Source organism: Ambystoma mexicanum, chromosome 5p, assembly GCF_040938575.1.
Source record: "Ambystoma mexicanum isolate Mex_15411 chromosome 5p, UKY_AmexF1_1, whole genome shotgun sequence".
Classification (NCBI taxonomy): domain Eukaryota; kingdom Metazoa; phylum Chordata; class Amphibia; order Caudata; family Ambystomatidae; genus Ambystoma; species Ambystoma mexicanum.
The window spans coordinates 237,460,210-237,479,707 of NC_090930.1; positions in this window are offsets into that span (position 1 = coordinate 237,460,210).

Here is a 19,498-nt window from a genome sequence, read left to right on the forward strand (position 1 = left end):
CCTCCATGGCGCTTGAGCTGATCTGAAATGAAAGAGATACTAGCGGTCATACATGTCAAATAATCACGTAATTCATTTCCTAACATTTTTGATGTACTCTGGGCATCACCTCTACTCCTCAATGGAGGAGTTAAAGGCGTTCTCATTCTCCTTCCTGTCACTATTTCGTGGGGTGCAAGGTGATGGTCCGAACCAGGCGGATTCCCTAGGGCATATAAAGCTAAGGGCAGGCAGTATAGCCATCCCTTGTTCAGTGTCAACTTGAGCTTGGCAATCCTTTCTTTAAGGAGGCCATTCAGTCTCTCACATAGTCTGTCCACGTGCGGGTGATAAGCAGAAGAAGACTTGTGCTTGATACCCAATAATAATCCCATTTGTTCAAATTCTTCATTAACAAAATGTGGCCCATTATCAGATTTTAGTAATTCACACACTCCCCATCTTGGAAAGAGTTCATGTACAAAATAAACGTTGCTGTGCAAGTGGTGTCAGGGTGTGTACATGGACCTGCTTCAATCCACCTAGAGAAGGCACACGCCACCACTACATATTTACAGCATATCAGCATAGTCAATATGCAAATGCAGAAAAGGACCATTCGGTAGAGGAATTACTCCTCTAATCGTTCACAGTATGTGCCCAGTAGTAAACTTTTGACATACATTGCAGTTTACTATATAAAATGCAACGTGTTCTATCAGGAGGCAGCAAGACTTTCCCTAGTTATATGCACAGTGTAGTGTAGCCGTTCAAGCACTACCCTTAACAAGGCTACTGGCATAACTGGCTTTTCAGTGCTGTCCTCCCGCCATAATGCCTCATTGGGGCATAAATAACATCCCCTTCACTTCCACAATTCCTGCTCTTCGTGTGGTGCACTTCCTTGAATCGCCATTAATTGCATTCTCCGTAAATAATGAAATCCCTCTTCCACTACCATAATCGTGACTACTTTTTCCTTAACATCTGGGGTATCAAAACTTGAAATATCTTGTGAATACGCAACCGTTTCGGCTTCTGTGTCTAAGGCCGCGTTCCCGCAAGAAATAAAGTCAGTTCACTTAGTTTGTGCTGCATATTTAACTATTGCTATGGCTACTGGGAGTTGTAGTGCCTTAATAAGGTCATCGGCTTGGAGGTAACTCCTCTTTTCAAATGTGCTAGCACTGCGGGTACGGTTGACGTCACATACGGTACGGTTGTAGTCACTGTAGTCACTGTACACCATCACTTCCTGCCCTTCATGATTTTTGAACACGACAATGAGCGCTACCAATTCTGCCGGTTGTGCTGAAAGTGAGACGGTAATCTTGCTCTTGCTACAACTTCAAACTCACCATTTGCTCTATACCTCACTACAGCTGTGCCAGAATGCTTTTCTCCACTCTTTTGATACATTTTTGAAGAACCATCAATTAAAAGAATGTCCCTTCTGACAACACATTTTCCTTTACGTGTGGTATATCATTATAAAACTCTACGTAATTTGTACAGTCATGCACATGCTCTCCCTCTCCCCCTGTCTCAGCAACAAAAGTTTGCTATTTTTACAGCTGACAATTTTAATCACTGGGTTTGAAATTATCACTTCGTAAGAAGAAGCTCTCTGGATGTCAATGTACCATTATGTTTCTCTGATATGGCAAACAAAGCATGGTCTACAAAAAGCGTCATGGAACAGCCCATTACATCTTGTGGATTTCTCAATTGTGAATGTGGCGGCTGCCAATGACTGTTCGCAAGTAAAGTGTCCCTTCAAAATTGGCTCTAGAATCCAACTATAATATGCTAGAGGCTTATACCCTGATGTGGCCCTCTGTGTAAGTACTGCAGTCATGACTGTCCCATTTGTGTGTGAACATAAGAAAAACTCCTCAGCATGACTGGCAATTCCTAAAACAGGAGCTGTACAAATTGTTCTCTTCAACTCTTCAAAACCTCTTTCCATTTGCCCAGTACATTCTATTTTCTCCTTGTTTGCTTCTGCTTTCTTTAAAGCCTGCAAACGGGGTTTTGTGTACGAACTGTAGTTAAATACTCTTACATAATTACATTGCCCCAAAAACTGCTGTATCTGCTTTACTGTGTGCAGTTTTGTGGTCTTGATCACCTTAGCTTTTTCAGGTGGCACTCTTTTTCCCTCATGTGTAATTAACTGGCCTATATAAAACACCCTTCTTGACAATGCTCAAGCTTCTCTTTGTCTCCTTTGTCTGCTAGGATAGTCATCAACTGAATCGAGTCCTGCCTGCACTCATCTTCTGTGGTGCTACAAATTAAAATGTCATCTACATACTGTATCACAGCACTCTTTAAATCAATATTGCCTAGGTCCATCTGTAGGACTCTGTTAAAGTTCGATGGGGACTCACAGTACCCTTGGGGCAGCTTAGTGTGTTTCAGACAAGTCTGGTGGAACATAAATAAAGACAAGTCTTGTGAATCTTTGTGCAACGGGATTTAGAAAAATTCATTTTTCAAATCGATCACTGTGAAATAGCGAGCTTCTAATGGAATACTGCATAGTATTGTCGCTGGGTTAGGAACTAATGGAAACTCTGCATATACAATCTGGTTAAGGGTCTCATATCTTGTATAAATCTCCACGACCCTCCCTTTGATTGTTTTACAGGTTACACCACGGTATTGATTGATGATTCTGACCGCACCAGGATACCATGTTCCATCAGTATTGAGATAGTCTAAAAAATACCCTCATCTGCGTCTCGAGACATTGGGTACTGTCTTGCTTGAGGTAAAATTGCTCCTGATTTCAGCTGTATTTGAACCTCCCCTATCCCCTTCAATAGGCCTATGTCATAAGGGCCTGTAGTCCATAAGGGACTTTGCACTTTCTCCAAGTCTTTGTAAAAAATGGTGGGCGTTGCCACTTTATCTCTATACGCGTTGGGATCTCCCTTGTCTCTATTCTATTCTAACAGGTGATGTTCATAAAGAACACTACTTCATCATATGCTGGGTCATCTCTAAACATGTCATTGTCAGTGACGTCAGTCAACCTATTCCCTTCTTAAATAGCTATCACTGTTCTCCACAGTCTACTCTCATCATCTGTTCCTTCGGGCATTGCCATTTCCCCTCATACTATGACTGCATCTAATTCTATTGGTATGGTCTGTCCCCCCTCTTCGGTATGTGTGGTCTGAAAAAGATTTGCATTTGTAAAGCGCACAACTGCCCTCAGGCATCGTGGCACTGTTAAGAAGGCTTACTTGGTTACATAAGAGCTTGTGAAAAAAACAGACTTAGTGACAATAAGTGCTGGCAAAGAATAAAGTTTGCCTTTATCCAGTTGGAGGGGCAGCAGTAGCATAAAATGCCTTGGTACAATGTAGGTGGCACAGACATGAAACACAAACCCATCTTAAAGTGTGGTAACATTCTACAATGCAAAGTCATCATAGGTTAGGTGGCACACACATGATACACAACCCCATCTTAAAGGGTGACAACATTATATAATGCAGAGTCATTCTAGTTAGGTAGCAGACATGATACACAACCCTTTCTAACACAGTGGCAACACCGTATAGTGCATAAAGTAATATATAGGATGTGCGGTGGCATCAAGCTCAAGCAAACCCCATCTTGAAGGGCGGCAGGAGCAGTGGGCAAGTACATTGTGAAATCACATGTTGCATGGCGGGCGCAGCGTACAGATGCCGGGTCAGGATCATTAACAAATGCATGGTGCAGCCACGATGATCAGGGGACCACTATGCTCTAATGCATGGTGACAGACAGTTCGAATATAGTGCAGTTCTGAGCTGAAGGGCGACACTTACATGCAGATGCGAGGTCAAGTCAGGAGGGGCACTAGCACACCCACTGGCGATCAGCGGGGTGAAGGGCTCATTTGCACACACTGGCAACCAGTAGGGTGGGGGGCTAATTTGCACAAACTGGCAAACAGCGAGGTGGGGGCTCATTTGCACACAGAGGTGACCAGCATGGTGGGTGGGGGGCTCACTTGCACACAAAGGCAACCAGCAGGGTGGGGGGGTTCATTTGCACACACAGGCAACCACCACGTTGGGGGGGGGGCTGATTCGCACACACAGGTGACATCAGGGTGGGGGGACTCACTTGCACACACAGGTGGCCAGCAGGGTGGGGGGCTCATTTGCACACACAGGAGACCAGCAGGCTGGGGGGGCTCACTTGCACACACAGCAACAAGCAGGTAGGGGGGCTCATTTGCATACACAGGCGACTAGCAGGGTGGGGGGGCTCATTTGCACACACAGGCGACCAGCAGGGTGGGGGGATGACTTGCACACACAGGTGACCAGCAGGGTGGGGGGCTCATTTGCACACACAGGCGACCAGCGGGATGGGGGCTGATTCACACACACACACATGTGACCAGCAAGGTGGGGGGGCTCACTTGCACACACAGGTGACCAGCAGGGTGGGGGGGCTTATTTGCAAACACAGTCGACTAGTAGGGTGGGGGGCTCACTTGCACACACAGGTGACCAGCAGAGTTGAAAGCTCATTTGCACACACAGGCGACCAGCAGGGTGGGGGGGCTCATTCGAACACACAGGTGACTATCAGGGTGTGGGGGCTCAATTGCACACACAGGCAACCAGCAGGGTGGGGGGGCTCATTCGCACACACATGCAACTAGCAGGGTGGGGGGCTCACTTGCACACACAGGCGACCAGCAGGGTGAGGGGTGCTTGCTTGCACACACAGGTGACCAGCAGGTTGGGGGGGCTCACTGGCACACACAGGCGACCAGCAGGGTGGGGGGCTCATTTGCATACACAGGTGACCTGCAGAGTGGGGGGGCACATACCACACACAGGTGACAAGCAGGGTGGGGGAGCTCATTTGCATACACAAACGACCAGCAGGGTTTGGGGGGCTCATTCACACACACAGGCCGACCAGCAGGGTGGGGGGCTCACTTGCACACACAGACAACCAGCAGGGTGGGGGGGGGCTCACTTGCACACACAGGCGACCAGCAGGGTGGGGGAAGTTCACTTGCACACACAGGCAACCAGGTATTCTCATAGTCCTCCCCACTAAACCAGACAGCCATGCTAACAGAATGTTCACCCCATAAAGAAAAACCTCTGGTTCTATTGGAACGCCTCACAGAGCCATTTGCCCTGTAATTTCCAATATGAATTCATCCACATTCATGTAGTGTGTTCCAGGAGTGAATCATACTATCCCATCATCATTAAAAGAAATCGTCATGTTGAGTTTTGTCATCAAATCTCTTTCCAAAATGTTAACTGGCACCTGTCGTGAATACAATAATGGAACAGACATGTCACATTCCCCTATTTAGACTGGTAATTCATCAGTAAAAGTGTGGGGTGAAATAGCCCTAAAATGCTACAACTACAGGGTGGTCAGTGGGGGGCTATGCCCCTCAGTAAAAAGCCTGCACTGGATTACGTGCAAAATTAGGCACTTGCCAAACAAAAAGGAGTGCATTTTTGGATCCAAACTTGGAGGTGCCTAAAAAGGTTCATTGCCTCATGGAAGGGAAAGCCACAAGACTACAGTTGCAAAAAGTCTCAAATAGCTAAGGTACTGTTGTCAGAAACTATGACATCCAGTGTGAAATCAAAATGACAAGAGTGTGTACAAGCCTCCACAGCAGAATGGAGATTTTCACTTTGACTGGAAAAACATTGCATTCAAAATCGGATTTTCCCTGTATATTAAAGACATGCTACTCAAAATGTAGGCAAGATATGCAATAAAGGAACTTAAGTGTGTTCATCAGGAGTCAATCAGAAGAGGAAACAAGAATTCTCAGAATCCATAAGGAGATGTGAGACTGCAACAGTAACATTGCAATTGGACCTTTAAAATTAACTCTTGAGGCATCCACATTCACAGCTAAAGTCTATAGTCCTTCTGTGTTCACTGCTTGTATGAAATTACTTTTGCAAGGATTTTCATGTTCAGATTTTGAGCATTTGCCATGGTTGGTTAAAACCGGCTTTCAACAAAGGTAGGCCCAAATCTTGGTTTCTTGTGGCATTTCTCCCCAATGCAAACCGAGGCTTTAAAGCCTGTGGTCCTGGTAATGTAAGTCTGGTTCCCTTCAAGCATAGGTGCTCTCCAGCAGTTTATGACTTAGAGCACTTAGCCAGTAATAAATAAAAAGAAACATGCATGAGCTAGAATACTCATGTTAGGATTTATGGAACACTGTTAGTGAGCTGCTTCTGGGGGGACCAAAATGTTTTTTTATGACACCTACACAACCCATGTTATTTAGGAAAATATTATGGGCATTCTTGGTGTGACTGAGAATTATGAAAAATTGAGGGAAAACGAAGAAAGTGATCACTATTCGGCACACTGAGAGACAGATTTTTCAAGAATATAGTTGGGGAGTAAATGAGAAAAAACAAAACTCGGCCATAGAATAACCTACACACTTCTAGGTCGGATCATTTGATTCACCAAAAAATGTAGTGCCTGGAACTGCTGTCATATATGGTATAATATGATGAGAAAGGGCTTTTGTCAAAATGTGAGATTTCCATGTACCAAATCCAGATCCAACCCCCTGTCTCAGTCAGATGATGGATGGGGTACCCTGCCCTGGCTTCTCAAATCACTCCCCCATTCTCTGGACCTACCGGCTCGCAGATGAGGAGGGAACCCTTGACCACAGCCCTTTCAGTTGTGTGAGAAGGATGACACATCCGTGATGACATTTGCCTTATAAATAGGTTACTCCACCTCAAATGAGGACTCTCCTTTCAAATCTTGAGGTGAGCAGCTGTCCAAAATTGGAACCATTTGCAGCTGAGAGGCCTAGATCTTGCAGTGAAGCCAGGAGCTGGGGTAAGCAGACTTTGGAGCATTTGGTGGACAGAGAGAATACTTGACTGACCCCTGACTGTTGGAGCAGTGAGGCCCTGATGCTTCCTGGTGTTCCATGCAGCTCTCTCTTGTAAGTATAGACCTCCCCACCAATAGATTAAACAAGTCCTATATTCTCTAGTAGTCCCCAAAATCCTAATCCCCTACCTTATCTATTTGTGAAATTCTGTAATTTTTCTACCGAAAAGTATTGCATTGTGGTAACTCTGACATTGACAAATCCTTTGTTCACCTGTGCATTCAAGTCATTTTTCCTATGGAACAAAATCATCTCGTGTTTGCCTGTTGATTATAGTCCTTTTCCACCTGAAAAGTCCTTTGTTTGCATAGTTAAATCATTTTCCTATGGAAGAATCTGTTGTATGTCTGTGTATTTTCTCCATTTCCCATTTAAGAATGTTCAGTGTTTGTGCAGATCCATATTATATTTGGCTTATTAAATCAATTAATTCCCACATTACTACACGGGATAGGGAAAGATAAATTCAAAACTATCTCTCCCTTTCCTGTGCCTTGGAAGTCATAAGTATAAAATGTTCACCAAGTTTTAAAATCCAATTCTTCCAAGTGTTAAAGGGAGTTTCAAAACAAATTCCCATTTGCATCTGTCATTTTGAACCCAAACCAATTTTGTTATTGTGAGTAATCTCTTTGCCCAAAGTCTCCCTGTTATGTGCCTCTGTCATTTAAACTGAAAAAAGAGTTCCTATGTGAGCTTCCCATGGTTTAAACATTGTCTGTCATGTGCAGCCTCAGGAAAAATGAGTGTGATTTCCTTTTTATTTTCAAAAAAATTCTTTTAACCTTTTCAAAATATTTTTTTCTAGAGTATTCCCCTTCCCCTATCATATTCTGAGTGTGCATTTTGAATTGCCTTTCCTACATTTTCCATAGTTTAGACATTGCCTGTCATTCCCAGCCCCAGCAAAAACGAGTGTTTTTTCCCTTTTTGTTTTTCTAAAAATGTCACTTAACCTGTTTAAACCAGTTTTTCCTAGTTTATAACTCTTCCCCTACTATACCCTGATCACAGATTTTGAATTGCATTCCCTTTTATTTTTTTATTTTTTTTCATGTGTTGCCTGTTTTAAAATCAGATTTTCTCTCTGAGTTAGCTAGTCTGTTTTGAATCCATATTTGTCTTCTAGTGTAAGCAGCCCAAAGTACCCTTGTATGCTGTCCCATAGCAGTAGTGTTAAATCATTGAAACCCCATTTTTCCAATGTACTCCAAAACAACATTTCCCCCCTCTTTACCGATTACCCATCTTGTGTGCGTGGGCACCACCCAAAAACCTATTTGTTCATTGTATTCTTACCCTTACAACTGCCTTCCTTTCAAAGAGATTTAATGCAATTGTTGTTTGGAGGTGGAGTGTCGCAGGGGGGAGTGCTTACCTTTCCTGAAATCATTGAGTTGAATTGTTTTGTCTTGCTTTTCATAAAACCAAATAGGAGTGGCATTACAGTACCTCTTAACCTGGTTTCTTTCTAGAAGTCTGCGCATTTGTGTTAGTGTCTGCTGTCATCTATTTGTTATGTTTTGATATTAAAATAATACATTAATAAAGTATTCATTGACAACACACCTGCCTGTTTTCTGGTCTGTTGTGACAAGGGGTGCTGGTGGAGGTTGGGTTTGAGACGGGTTCGAGGCCTCCTTAAAAAGAATGTGGTTCTAATAATAAAAAGCGTTGTATTGTGTGCCATGTTCATTGCAGGGGAAGGAGATCCCTGACTTGCTTGTGCCATATCATATATTGTTACAAAAGGAACTCGACTCGTAGCTCCAGAGAACCCTTGAGCATTCATGGCATTTCCCGACATTGGATATTTTCCCTCTCATATACATGAACGAGTAGCCCCAGTGTCTACTAAAAATTAAAACGATTTGCCTCCTATAGTCACATCGACTCTTGGTTCCTCTTGGGGGTCTGGTGCCACTGATGCTTACCCCTGTATCCTTTCAAGGATTTACTCCCACCATAGTGATACCCCTATTCTAGATGTCAATAATTGTCCCATGTTTGCATTATGCTGTATCTGCATAGAGGCGTGTTGTGACTGACCTTGTGGTGGATTCATGTGCGCTTGCTGTAATTGCTGTGGTTACTGTGCCTTCTGTATTTATGGCATCTTAAACATCTTCTGACCTTGGGTAAACACTTCCCTAGCTTGTGGGCGATAAGCTGTCCCCCTCTTGAGAATTGAGTGGTCTGTACATACTATTGGCTCCCACATACACATGCAATGTGCCCTGTCATCCCACAAGTCCAACATACAGGAGGAACCCTTCTAATTAGTGCCCCTTGGTTGAACCCTCCTTGCACATTCTGATTCTCATTTTGTGCATTCTGAAACACACCTTTATTCTTTTTGAATCCACCCCTTCCTTTGTATCCCATGCCTCTACCTCATGATACAAACCCATACCCTCCTTGGTGCATTGGGCACTGATTATTCACCTGAGATGTACTTGCTGCTTGCTGTACTCCTAGTCCTTCTCCGCTTGTCAATACCGTTACTTCTATGGCATATTGTGACAATTTCTTCTGAACTAGTTAGTCTTAGCCTCATCTCTCTTCTTGTTTTTCTCCTGCAACAGCCGACAGTGATGCACTATTATCAACTGCATTTCTGACCATGATTTTTCTTCCATTCCCACTTGCTTTTCATTTGCCTCTGTACTTGGTCAGGCAACCCTTGACATAAAATGTGACAAAATAATGCCACTGTTTTTCCCATGGCTTCCTCATTTCAAGAGTCCAGAACTCCTGAATGTAAGCAAGAGGATCTTCATCTTCTTTCATTTTATGTGTCATGATTGCACCCATGTCTGACGTGTCAGGATACTGTACCCTTAGAACCCTCCAGACATCTGCTCTGTAATTATTAAATGGCGCTCCATTGTGCACGGTGTTCTGTGTTGTCATACTCGAATATGTCATCAGCTATTTCCTCAAGAATGGCTTCTAAAAGACCCTCAATGTCCCCTATGGCTAGCGTGTTTCCTCCTGTGATTTTTCCCAATTCATAAATCCATTTGCCCTCATCGGATGTCAAACTCGGAAGTTTGCATCTTAAATTATCCTTATCCATCTGCGGCAATGGAATATAGTGTGGTCTTGCTCCCCCTTTTTCCCATTAAGGAAACTGTGTAAACCCTAACCCACAACCGGCTCCCTTCATCTGCCTATCCATAGTAGGGACAATGGTTCCTGACAGCTTCCTCCCTGGCAATAATCTTAACCTGCTCCCATATTGCAGTGATTCTCCCTTCTCACTATATGATCATCCTTTGTGACGCTCTGCTATGGGATCTGGTGTTCTATCCTTTGGTTGCTCTAGAGCAGACCATCTTACTTCCTTGTCTGCCTGCAGGCTTCCCTCGGGGCACATGCACCTCCTCCCTCCTCCCCACGGAAGGATTCTCTTTCTTCATTTGACATATCTAGTCCCCAACTAGTGTGACTCTTGTCCCCTTCACTGTTATCTAAGGTTAGTATGCTTAAACGTAAGGCTATTTGCTCGAGGCTGAATGGATTTTCCTTTTTGCTTTGTGGTTTGAACACCAGCGTTTGATCTCCCTTGGCTCGGCTCCCGGAATTACTACCTTCCCTTAACTCTTGAGAGGCTTTATTGATCCTGTCTCTGATGTTTCCTAAATCAAATTTCTCTTATAAGTGTACTCTAGATGGCCCTGATGTTGCTCCCTGTAACGGGAGGAACTCCTCTATACTGCCCCATTGTATTGATGGACTTGGTTCCATCAGCTCCTTTTGAATCAGGTTAATATTGCGCTCCCGCTGTCTTCTCTTGCGTTCTAATTTTTTATCTAATTCTCTTTGCTTTCTTACCACCTAACTCTCCGCTCTTCCTGTCTTATCTCTTTTCTCCTTGCCCCTGCTTTCCTTTCTTCCTCTTCTCTTTGTCTTTGTATTCTTCTATTATTTCATTTCTGCATATCCTCCTCTTCTCTTTTTCTTTCTTGTCTAGTGTAACGCTCACCTGACTCCCACGGGGGCGCTGGCCTGGTTCGCGCTGCTGTGACCTCGTCTAAGGTGATGCGCAGGGTTCGGAAGACGGACTGGACCGGGCCCCAGATCTGGCTTGTCTGACTCGCAGAAGTATCCTTCTATAGGTGAGAATAGGGGGTTAACTGTCTGCGGGGTAATGCAATCGGCCTCCCACTTACCCCTCTCACCCTCCTCAAAACCCTTCTGTGCTTCCCCGTAGCGTCTCACCTTAGGGTCTGGAAGGACGAGCTCTCCATCCTGCTTCTGATGCAGGGGTGCGTTGGTATCCAGTTACGTCACTGGATTTTCGGATGGGTGAGAACCAAACTTGCTTGGCTTCCAGGTAAGTTTTTTCTATAAGTGGTTCCCCTTGTGTCCATGCATTAATGTTCTAATGCTAGTGTCTTTTTCCCCATAGGGGCTGGGGTACGGAATGCCGGGGAGCAGGCACCGACCCGAGGTGAGCGGTGAAATCCTTGTGGAAATCAGGTAAGTCTTTAATGAGTGTTTTGGTAATGTCTTTTCATTCACTCATTAACGCTGATGTCTTTTTCCCCTTAGGGGCCGGGGTCCGAAAATGCCTGGATGCGGCGCGGACCCGAAATGAAAAGGGAATGACCCAACAGGTAAGTCTTGACATGGAGTTTTAGCTTCCCTTTTCCCTTCTTTCTCTCACCTTTGTTCTTGTCTTTTTCTCCCTAGGCGCGGGGGCGCGACTGCGAATCCGGATGGTCGCTGCTGAACATGGAGGCGCCCTGTAAAGGTGAGTAGAATGTGGCGCTGCAGCGATCGATGCAATGTGCTTTTAAAAATAAATGTCTTCCTTTTCAGGATTGTCGGCGAAATGTCTCTGGGATGCAGATTTAGCAGGTGAGGCCTTTTCCTTCTTCTGTTCTCTTGTTCCCTTCCTTTGCAGGTGATTCAGGATGCTGGCAGGTGTGACAGAAGTCAAGATGCAGGAGCAGACACGGTGAGCGTCCAGCTGCTAGATGCAGAACAACGCGAAGCACGTGTGGCTGATTGGGTGTGGTTTAAATAGCCTTGGAAGAAGTTCCTAGAATGTGTCCTTCCTCCAATCAGGTATGTATCCTTCCCAGACCACGCCCGGGTGGTAAATGAGTCCCACAGGTAAAGTAGTTCCTTTCAGGCCTCAAGGAGGCCGGGGTTCTGCAGCATGGTCTGCATCAGGTAAGTGCACCCAAACACTTTCATAATGAGCCTGGCGCCTATGGCGCCAGGACTGACATTTTCTATGAGCCTGGCGCCATAGGCGCCAGGACGCTGTCCAAAGGGCCCCTATAAGGGGTTGCTGGGACCTTCCCCGGGGACTTGATGTCCGCTTTCGGGGACGCAGGGCCTGAGCCGGCTCCACGGGAGCGGGCATCGTGACATCTAGCCCGTTCTTCTGTTGCTCTCTGCTGTTGTCATGCTTCCTTTTCTCTTCTGCACTTTCGTCTCTCTTTTGTTGCTCCTCCTGATACATCTGTTCTCGCCGCTGTCTGCTCCTTCTTTTATGCTTTTACCTCATCAGCTTTATCTTTCTCCCCTTTCGATCTCTTAATCTCTTATTCTATATCTGTTGATACATTCGATCGCTCCCCTGTAAGATCTTAAGGATCTCCTCTTTTCTCTTACTCGCCTCTGGACTGTAGTCTCTGCTATAAGCAGACAGTTTGTATATTGGATTACTATACTCTGTTGCCGCCTTCAGTTCCTTTAAAGGATGCAAACCTACATCTTCCATACTATCGCTGTTTACCTCTGACAAGGTAAGGGGAGCTGAGGGCTCAACACCTTCCTCCTTACACTGATTAAGCATCCACTCTTCAGGTGGCAGATCTTGCCACTCTTCTTGGTAAATCTTCCAAAGCTCTAGAATAGCTAATCTTTTTCTAACTTCTTTCCTGTGTACTCAGCGTGCAAGTGTGTGGTCATGTGTTGCAATACTGCTTTCGACAGTGATCTTCCTTGTGGCCATGACATGAACATCTTATCTGCTGTGCCTTTCACCCATTGCGCACTATACTGTTTGAGCTTGGGCATGTACTTTAGCAATGTCTTACATAAGTGCATCAGAGGAGTAATGGCTCCCATTGTGATGAGTCTCAATTGACTGTCAATACTTACCAGTGTTTACAAAATACCTTTATAAAAACAACAAATATGAGCGCGCTCCAACAATTGCCGCTCAAAACCTTTATCTCTCCAATTTTTCTCTGTCTACCTCTGGCTCGATGCTGATCGCTTCCCTAGATAGATAGTAAAACATGTTTAACCTTGTCTCAGTTCTCATGCAACAGTTTGTGTCGCTACTCGACACCTTAATTCAACACAAATACATAAACTGACAGACAACTTAACTCTTTACACAAAAATCTCAGTGATCACTCTCTGTCCTTATTAATACCCTTGGGTTATTTCTTTAGCATTGTTAATAATAATAATAATAATAATAATAATAATAATAATAATAATAATAATAATAATAATAATAATAATTACTAATATTATTATAATTATTATTATTATTATTGGAAGAGCGAGTTAATCTGGGGAAATTGAAACTACCTGAACTGTCTATCCAGATACCTCAATGAGTAAAGCAATGTAAGAGGCAGCATAATCAATGATAATGTAGAGTAAACAATTGATTAACATCAGTTTAAAAAATCAACTGAGTAAGAATCATTACATGAGTAGTGACTAAACTGGGTTGGCAGACTTCAATAAAAGGTTGCATATGGATACACCAGCTACTAAAACAATGAAGAATGGAATAAATCCCCACAAAATCAAGCGGTAGTGAAGATTATGTGATGTATACTTTTTGGAAATATCATATGTAATGATACATGCTTACAGGTGTATCACTATTGCTGGTACAAAAAGAAGTACTATGGGCCTCATTACACGGACGGCGGTAAGGGTTTACGGTCACCGTTAATGGTACCGGTAACCGTTAACCCTTACTGCCTTACTACGAGGTCCCTTTGCGGGTTGGAGAATTTAACGCCTGCTTTTTGCAGGCGTTAAAAACCAACCCGCAAAGGGACCAGGGAGCTAATTACGGTACCGCAATTTGCGGTGCCGTAATTAGCACCTTCCCCATTCCCATTATGCCCTATGGGGCAAAAATGGAAATGGGGAAGGGCAATGGGGGAAGGGGGAATTACCGCCCCACCAACCTTGGAATAGGGCGGTAATTCCCCTTTCCACCAAGGCGGTGCCGGTATTTTACCGGCATGGACCAAGGTGCTAACAGCACCTTGGTCCACCGCCGTACGTGTAATGAGGCCCTATGTGTATGATACAATGAAACTAAGTAGCTTGAGAGTAACCATAGTAACACCAAGTGCTGAGGCAGATTAGAAGAAGGCACTGTGTGAACGGGAACATCACTAAAGACAATGCACCGATGAGTGCGGAAAACTTAAGCAGGAGTACGTCTTGGACAACAAAGAGTTAAGACTCAATGTGGCTGGAGCTAGACACATACTTACAAGTGTATTGCTTTTGCTGGCGCCAAAGAAGTAGTATATATATAAAACAACATAACAAAGTAGTTTGAGAGTAACCGTAGTAACACCAAGTGCTGAGGTTTATTAGAGAAAGGCACCATGTGAAAAGAAACAGAAATAAAGACAGCGCACCCATGTTACTGGAAGACGTAAGCATGAATCTGTCACAGACAACAAAGAGTTAAGGCTCACTGTGGGTGGAGCTAGGCAAATAAATACAGAGGCTTGAATGGTGAATCACAGCCTCCAGGAAACAGTCACAGGAAATACGGGTGTACTACACAGGCAACTTCACGGTAAGCAAAAAGCTGATTTATCTGTACGTGAGTGACAAGGCTAACTATCTGTGCTAGTATCTCGAGATTGGCCATGGATCCCTTTTGTAAAGATAGAAATCTGCTATTTAATGGGTGAGGTTTGACGGCAAAGCATGGATGACCCCAACAAACACAAAAATGTAATAAAGGAGAAATTAAACAGGATGGCCCCAAACTGGAGTTTACTTATGGTAATACACAGTGTAATGCAATGAAAGTGGTTTGGTGAAGGGAACACGGTTGGACTAAGTTGCTGAGTGTAAGGATGGTCTTTTATTTTTGGTTATTTAACTGGACTCACATGCGATTGAGGGCGACTAAGGAGCTCGAAGCTACGCTAGAGATCGATTATGAGAAAACATATAAAAGTGGCATAAACGTGTCTTTTAACTCCAGAAATGGATATGAAGGTGAACATTGTAAAATAATAGCAGAAAATAATTTGTGGAACAGCGAGGCAGAGTTGAGAACACTGAGTTGAAAAAACATCTTGTCCATTGATTTTTTCTATGTTTCACCCACTTCAACAGAGCACATAGAAGAATTTGAAACGATTAAACTATGGATACGGCCTGAACTATAGACCCTGAAGCCTATCTACCTGTGTCTAGAATTTTCCATGGAGCATGGGACCACCAAAGATGGTGAGTGACTATGCAAAGTTATTAGATGAATGACGATTGGTATTTCCCCACCCTGATAGGGAGGAGAGAAGGGACTGGATTATCCACTATAACTCTGGAAGTTTGAGATCTATATACCAATTAATAAAAATAGAGTGGGAACATCTAGAACCAAGACAGCGGTTGTGTCAGAAATGAAGCACTCAGAGAATCAAGCTGTTTAAGAAATTAAGGGAATTAATCTCCCTGTCCCATTTGTTACTAATTATAAGAAATGTAAAAACAATCAATATGTTTGACGTATGCCTAAATTAAAATAAGCCTATTTTGTGCCTTTTCAGGTAGTCACTGTGACTGTTGAGGAATTTAGACTAGCAAGGAATTGAACCATGCTAGATTTTACCCTGATAAGAACGTTTCAGAGTGCACGAAGTTATTGATCATTATTGAATTGTATCCCCTTGATGAATTTCCTGTATAATGAGTGCACAAGAATGAATGCTGTGGAAGGAAACATGTTGGGATAAATGGTTTGTAATTAAAAAGGATGAGTGAGTAAAAAACTGAAATCTACACAATTGGTGAATTTCGAATTCTACATCAATGCTGTTAGGTTTTCTCCAAGAACAAAATCACGTGGTGTATGTACTATTGGTGAAAAGTGGAGCTGGAAAACGAATTATACATTTTTCAATATTTAATCAATCTAATTGAGCAAACATGTTTGTTTTTTTAAGAAAGAATATAAAGGATTTGTTGGTGATTTATTGAAGACAGATAGTCAGGATAGATATAGAACATAAAATTCTATCTCAACAAGTATACGGTGAAAGTCTGAAAAGACAAAGGACCGTCCAAACAGAGTGTGTATAATAACATTTAAAAATGTTGAGAAGGGATTGTTTGGAGAGGTCCATATAAATAACCCCTCTTGTCTCTATCTTGTTTAGAATTCCTATTATAACAAACATAAAACAAGTGGATATAGGTCAAAGTCTGGTAACCCTTTACAGTGCCATGGTAGAGAGTCAAGGTTGTGTGGCCTGGGGCAGATGTTTGAGTCATACGGTATACATGAGGTAGAGTCAAGTATAGGAGTCATAGGTGGGGAGGGAAGATTAAATGGTTAATGAATGAAGGCATGTCTGAGTTATACCTTCTGTTCATGGAGCCACTTTTTCATATTCATTGTTTAACCTCTTGTGGGTGTATTCTTTTAATTGGTTGTTTAAGGTCAAGCTTGCATAGTAGGGCAAAGTAAGTAGGCTAGACCAGAATATCAAGACTAGTTATTATAATTTAGCTTCATTTTGAGAGAAGAAAATATTAGGTACCTGCTGTGGTGTGTGCCTTATTAAATCTTTTTGATTAGATGGGAATTGTCTGTGAGCACTGTTAAAATTCGTCTGAGTGGCACACGGAAGGAAGCTGGGGAAGCCCAAATGCGAACAGCTTAGAGGGAACATTGCACAAAAACTCAAACCTGCTTTTTTTCCTTGCAGCAATAATTTTCTTGGCCTCTGACTCAGTCACATGCCAAATGAATGCCTGATCCATGGAAACCTCTCTCGTGTTACTGTGAATATGCACACATGCCTGTTGCTGGCTATCTGTTTTACTTCACAACCTCTGGATTTTAAAAAAACGCAGTCAATATGACAGATTCATGCTGTTCTATCATGCAAGGATGCGCATTCTGCAACATGGACAACTACAGAGCTAAACATTATCTTAGTACAAAAGACTAGAACTGATACATGCAATATTTTGCACTAAATCCAGGACTACACAATGCCATCACCTGGCAAACAAAGCTGTTTTCCTGCGGAAACATTGTCCAGTGCTGCCTGCTATTGCTATCATAACTCATCTCTGACAGACAACAGAGGTTTTCTTTGCTATCAAAAGTAGGAGTTCCTTCACATGAAGCCCCAAGCAGTCACAAAAAGTGGAGATTATTTTGAATGTGTAACCACATACCAAAAGTGTGCACGATTAGTAGTTTTCCTGCTGTAACATTGCCAAGGAGTACCGGGTCTACAGTGTTCACATGTACCTTGAATTGTCAAGCTGGTTGCAATTACATTTTTCTTAAAAGCTATACATTATTTTCTTTATACAAGAAGTACTGTGAGTTAAAGTAATGCATTTCAGCACCTTTAAATATCCAGCAGACAGCCCTCAAACACAGTATATTTAGGTTCCAACAACAGGATATTTGGCTTTGCACTTACTCAAGTCTGGTAGTAATTTTGTCTACGTCATATAAAGTGTTGGCTAGGACAAATTCATTCTTATGGTGTCTAGTCAAATAGTCGACAGACAAAGGGTCGACAGTCAAAAGGTTGACACAATTTGGTCGACAGGTCAAATGATCAAATTTTTTTTATTCATATGTATTTTTTTAGGTTTTCGTTTAGGGTAAAAAAGTGTTTTTTAGCAAAAAAGGGGGGTGGGGGGACCCCCCCCAAAAAAAAATTTGAAAAAACACAAAAGAAAAATTCGATCATTTGACCTGTCGACCTTTTGGTGTCGACCATTTGTCCTGTCGACCATTTAGATTCGATCATTTGACCTACAACCCATTATTATCTGTAATGTTTTGAAGCTCTTCTGAAGCTTCAAAAAGTAATAATTCTGGTGCGCGGGATGTAGTCTGCAATATTGGGGAAAAGGTCCCTGGAACATGCATTTTACTGATAAAGAGGATGATCGGTTATTTTGTATTTTCACCGAGATGTAGAAAGTGATTTGATAAAGCTAACATTTTCTTATAAATCAATCATCAACAAACGAGACACAAGTGTGGATAATAAAGCCAAATGGAGAAAGGTTGTGATGGTATGTATTGTAGGAGAGAGTGCCTTCCATATTTCCTTTGCGACACATAATTGTGCAAATGCGTTCTATGTTTTGCTCTAGCTGTCACAAGCTGCACCAGTAGGAGTGAATGCCACGATTTGTGCCACCAGAGCATTCAAACTTAACTTGCCCGCATCTGGCATAACGTTACCACAAGATGGCTGTGGGTGGGACATAGTGTTAAGTGCATCGCAATGTAAGTGATGCCCCAAAGAAAACCCATAAACGCATAACTCCTGTAAATTGTGTGTACCAATGTCTATTTCTTGCCTATTAGAGGATACATGCTAGATTACTTGTACATACTGTACATCCTGTGTGCTACTCGATTGATTGTCCATTAATGTCCAAGTGCCTCCCGTAATGTAACCTCTGCTGGACCCACCTTTTTCTGCTATGTAACTAAGTTTCACAATCCTCTTGCTACTTTTGCGCCTTGCTACCCTTTGGGGTAGGTGCGCACTATAAATAAACAATACAATACAATACATTTTTAAGATGTCCCGCTCAGTTGTGCGGGCTATTCAACACTTCTACCTGAAACGTGAAAGTAAAATAAACCATGAGCCTATCAATACACCACAGGGCCACCCAGTAGCCATCTGTTGTAGTCCAGTTGCAGTTCAGAGTCATATGAGCAGAATATTATTGATATTCACATTAGCCCACGTGTTTTAACCACAAGAAAGATACACGTGTAGGGGAGATGAAAGAGCAGGTAATGGATGTAAAGTATGTTATTGTCTGGGTGCAAAGGAATCCTAAGGAGAACACAATGGGTTCACTGTCCTGGAGACTGCAAGCAGCTTAGTAGGTTACGCCAGGCTGAGGGATTGCCAAACAGATGTGATGGGGTAGGAGAGTGAACGTGCAAGGAAGATGGAGCATGCAGGAGAAGGGGAGCAGTACAGATATCCCTCATTTTGGGGATTGTAAAGAGAAGTAAAGAACACAATTGCTGGTACTGAGAGAGGGAGAAAGAAACTCAACACGTGCAAGAATGTGCAAGGAAGGAACAGCATGGCTTGGAGTGTAAAGGAAAGCTTGGTGTGCTGGGAGCATAAGTACAAGATGGCGTGTGTGTGGTAGTTGGTTTTGGCAGAGTCAATGGCTTTGGGGAGGACAGACAAGGCTTGTTATAGGAGATAAGGAGATCAGGGTTGCGGGCAGCAGGACATAATGAGCCACTGAGGTTTAAACGTGTGTAGTAAGTAAGCATTATGCAACATATTCAATTAAAAGGGTCTGTGGTTGAGTTCTGAATAATCTATAATA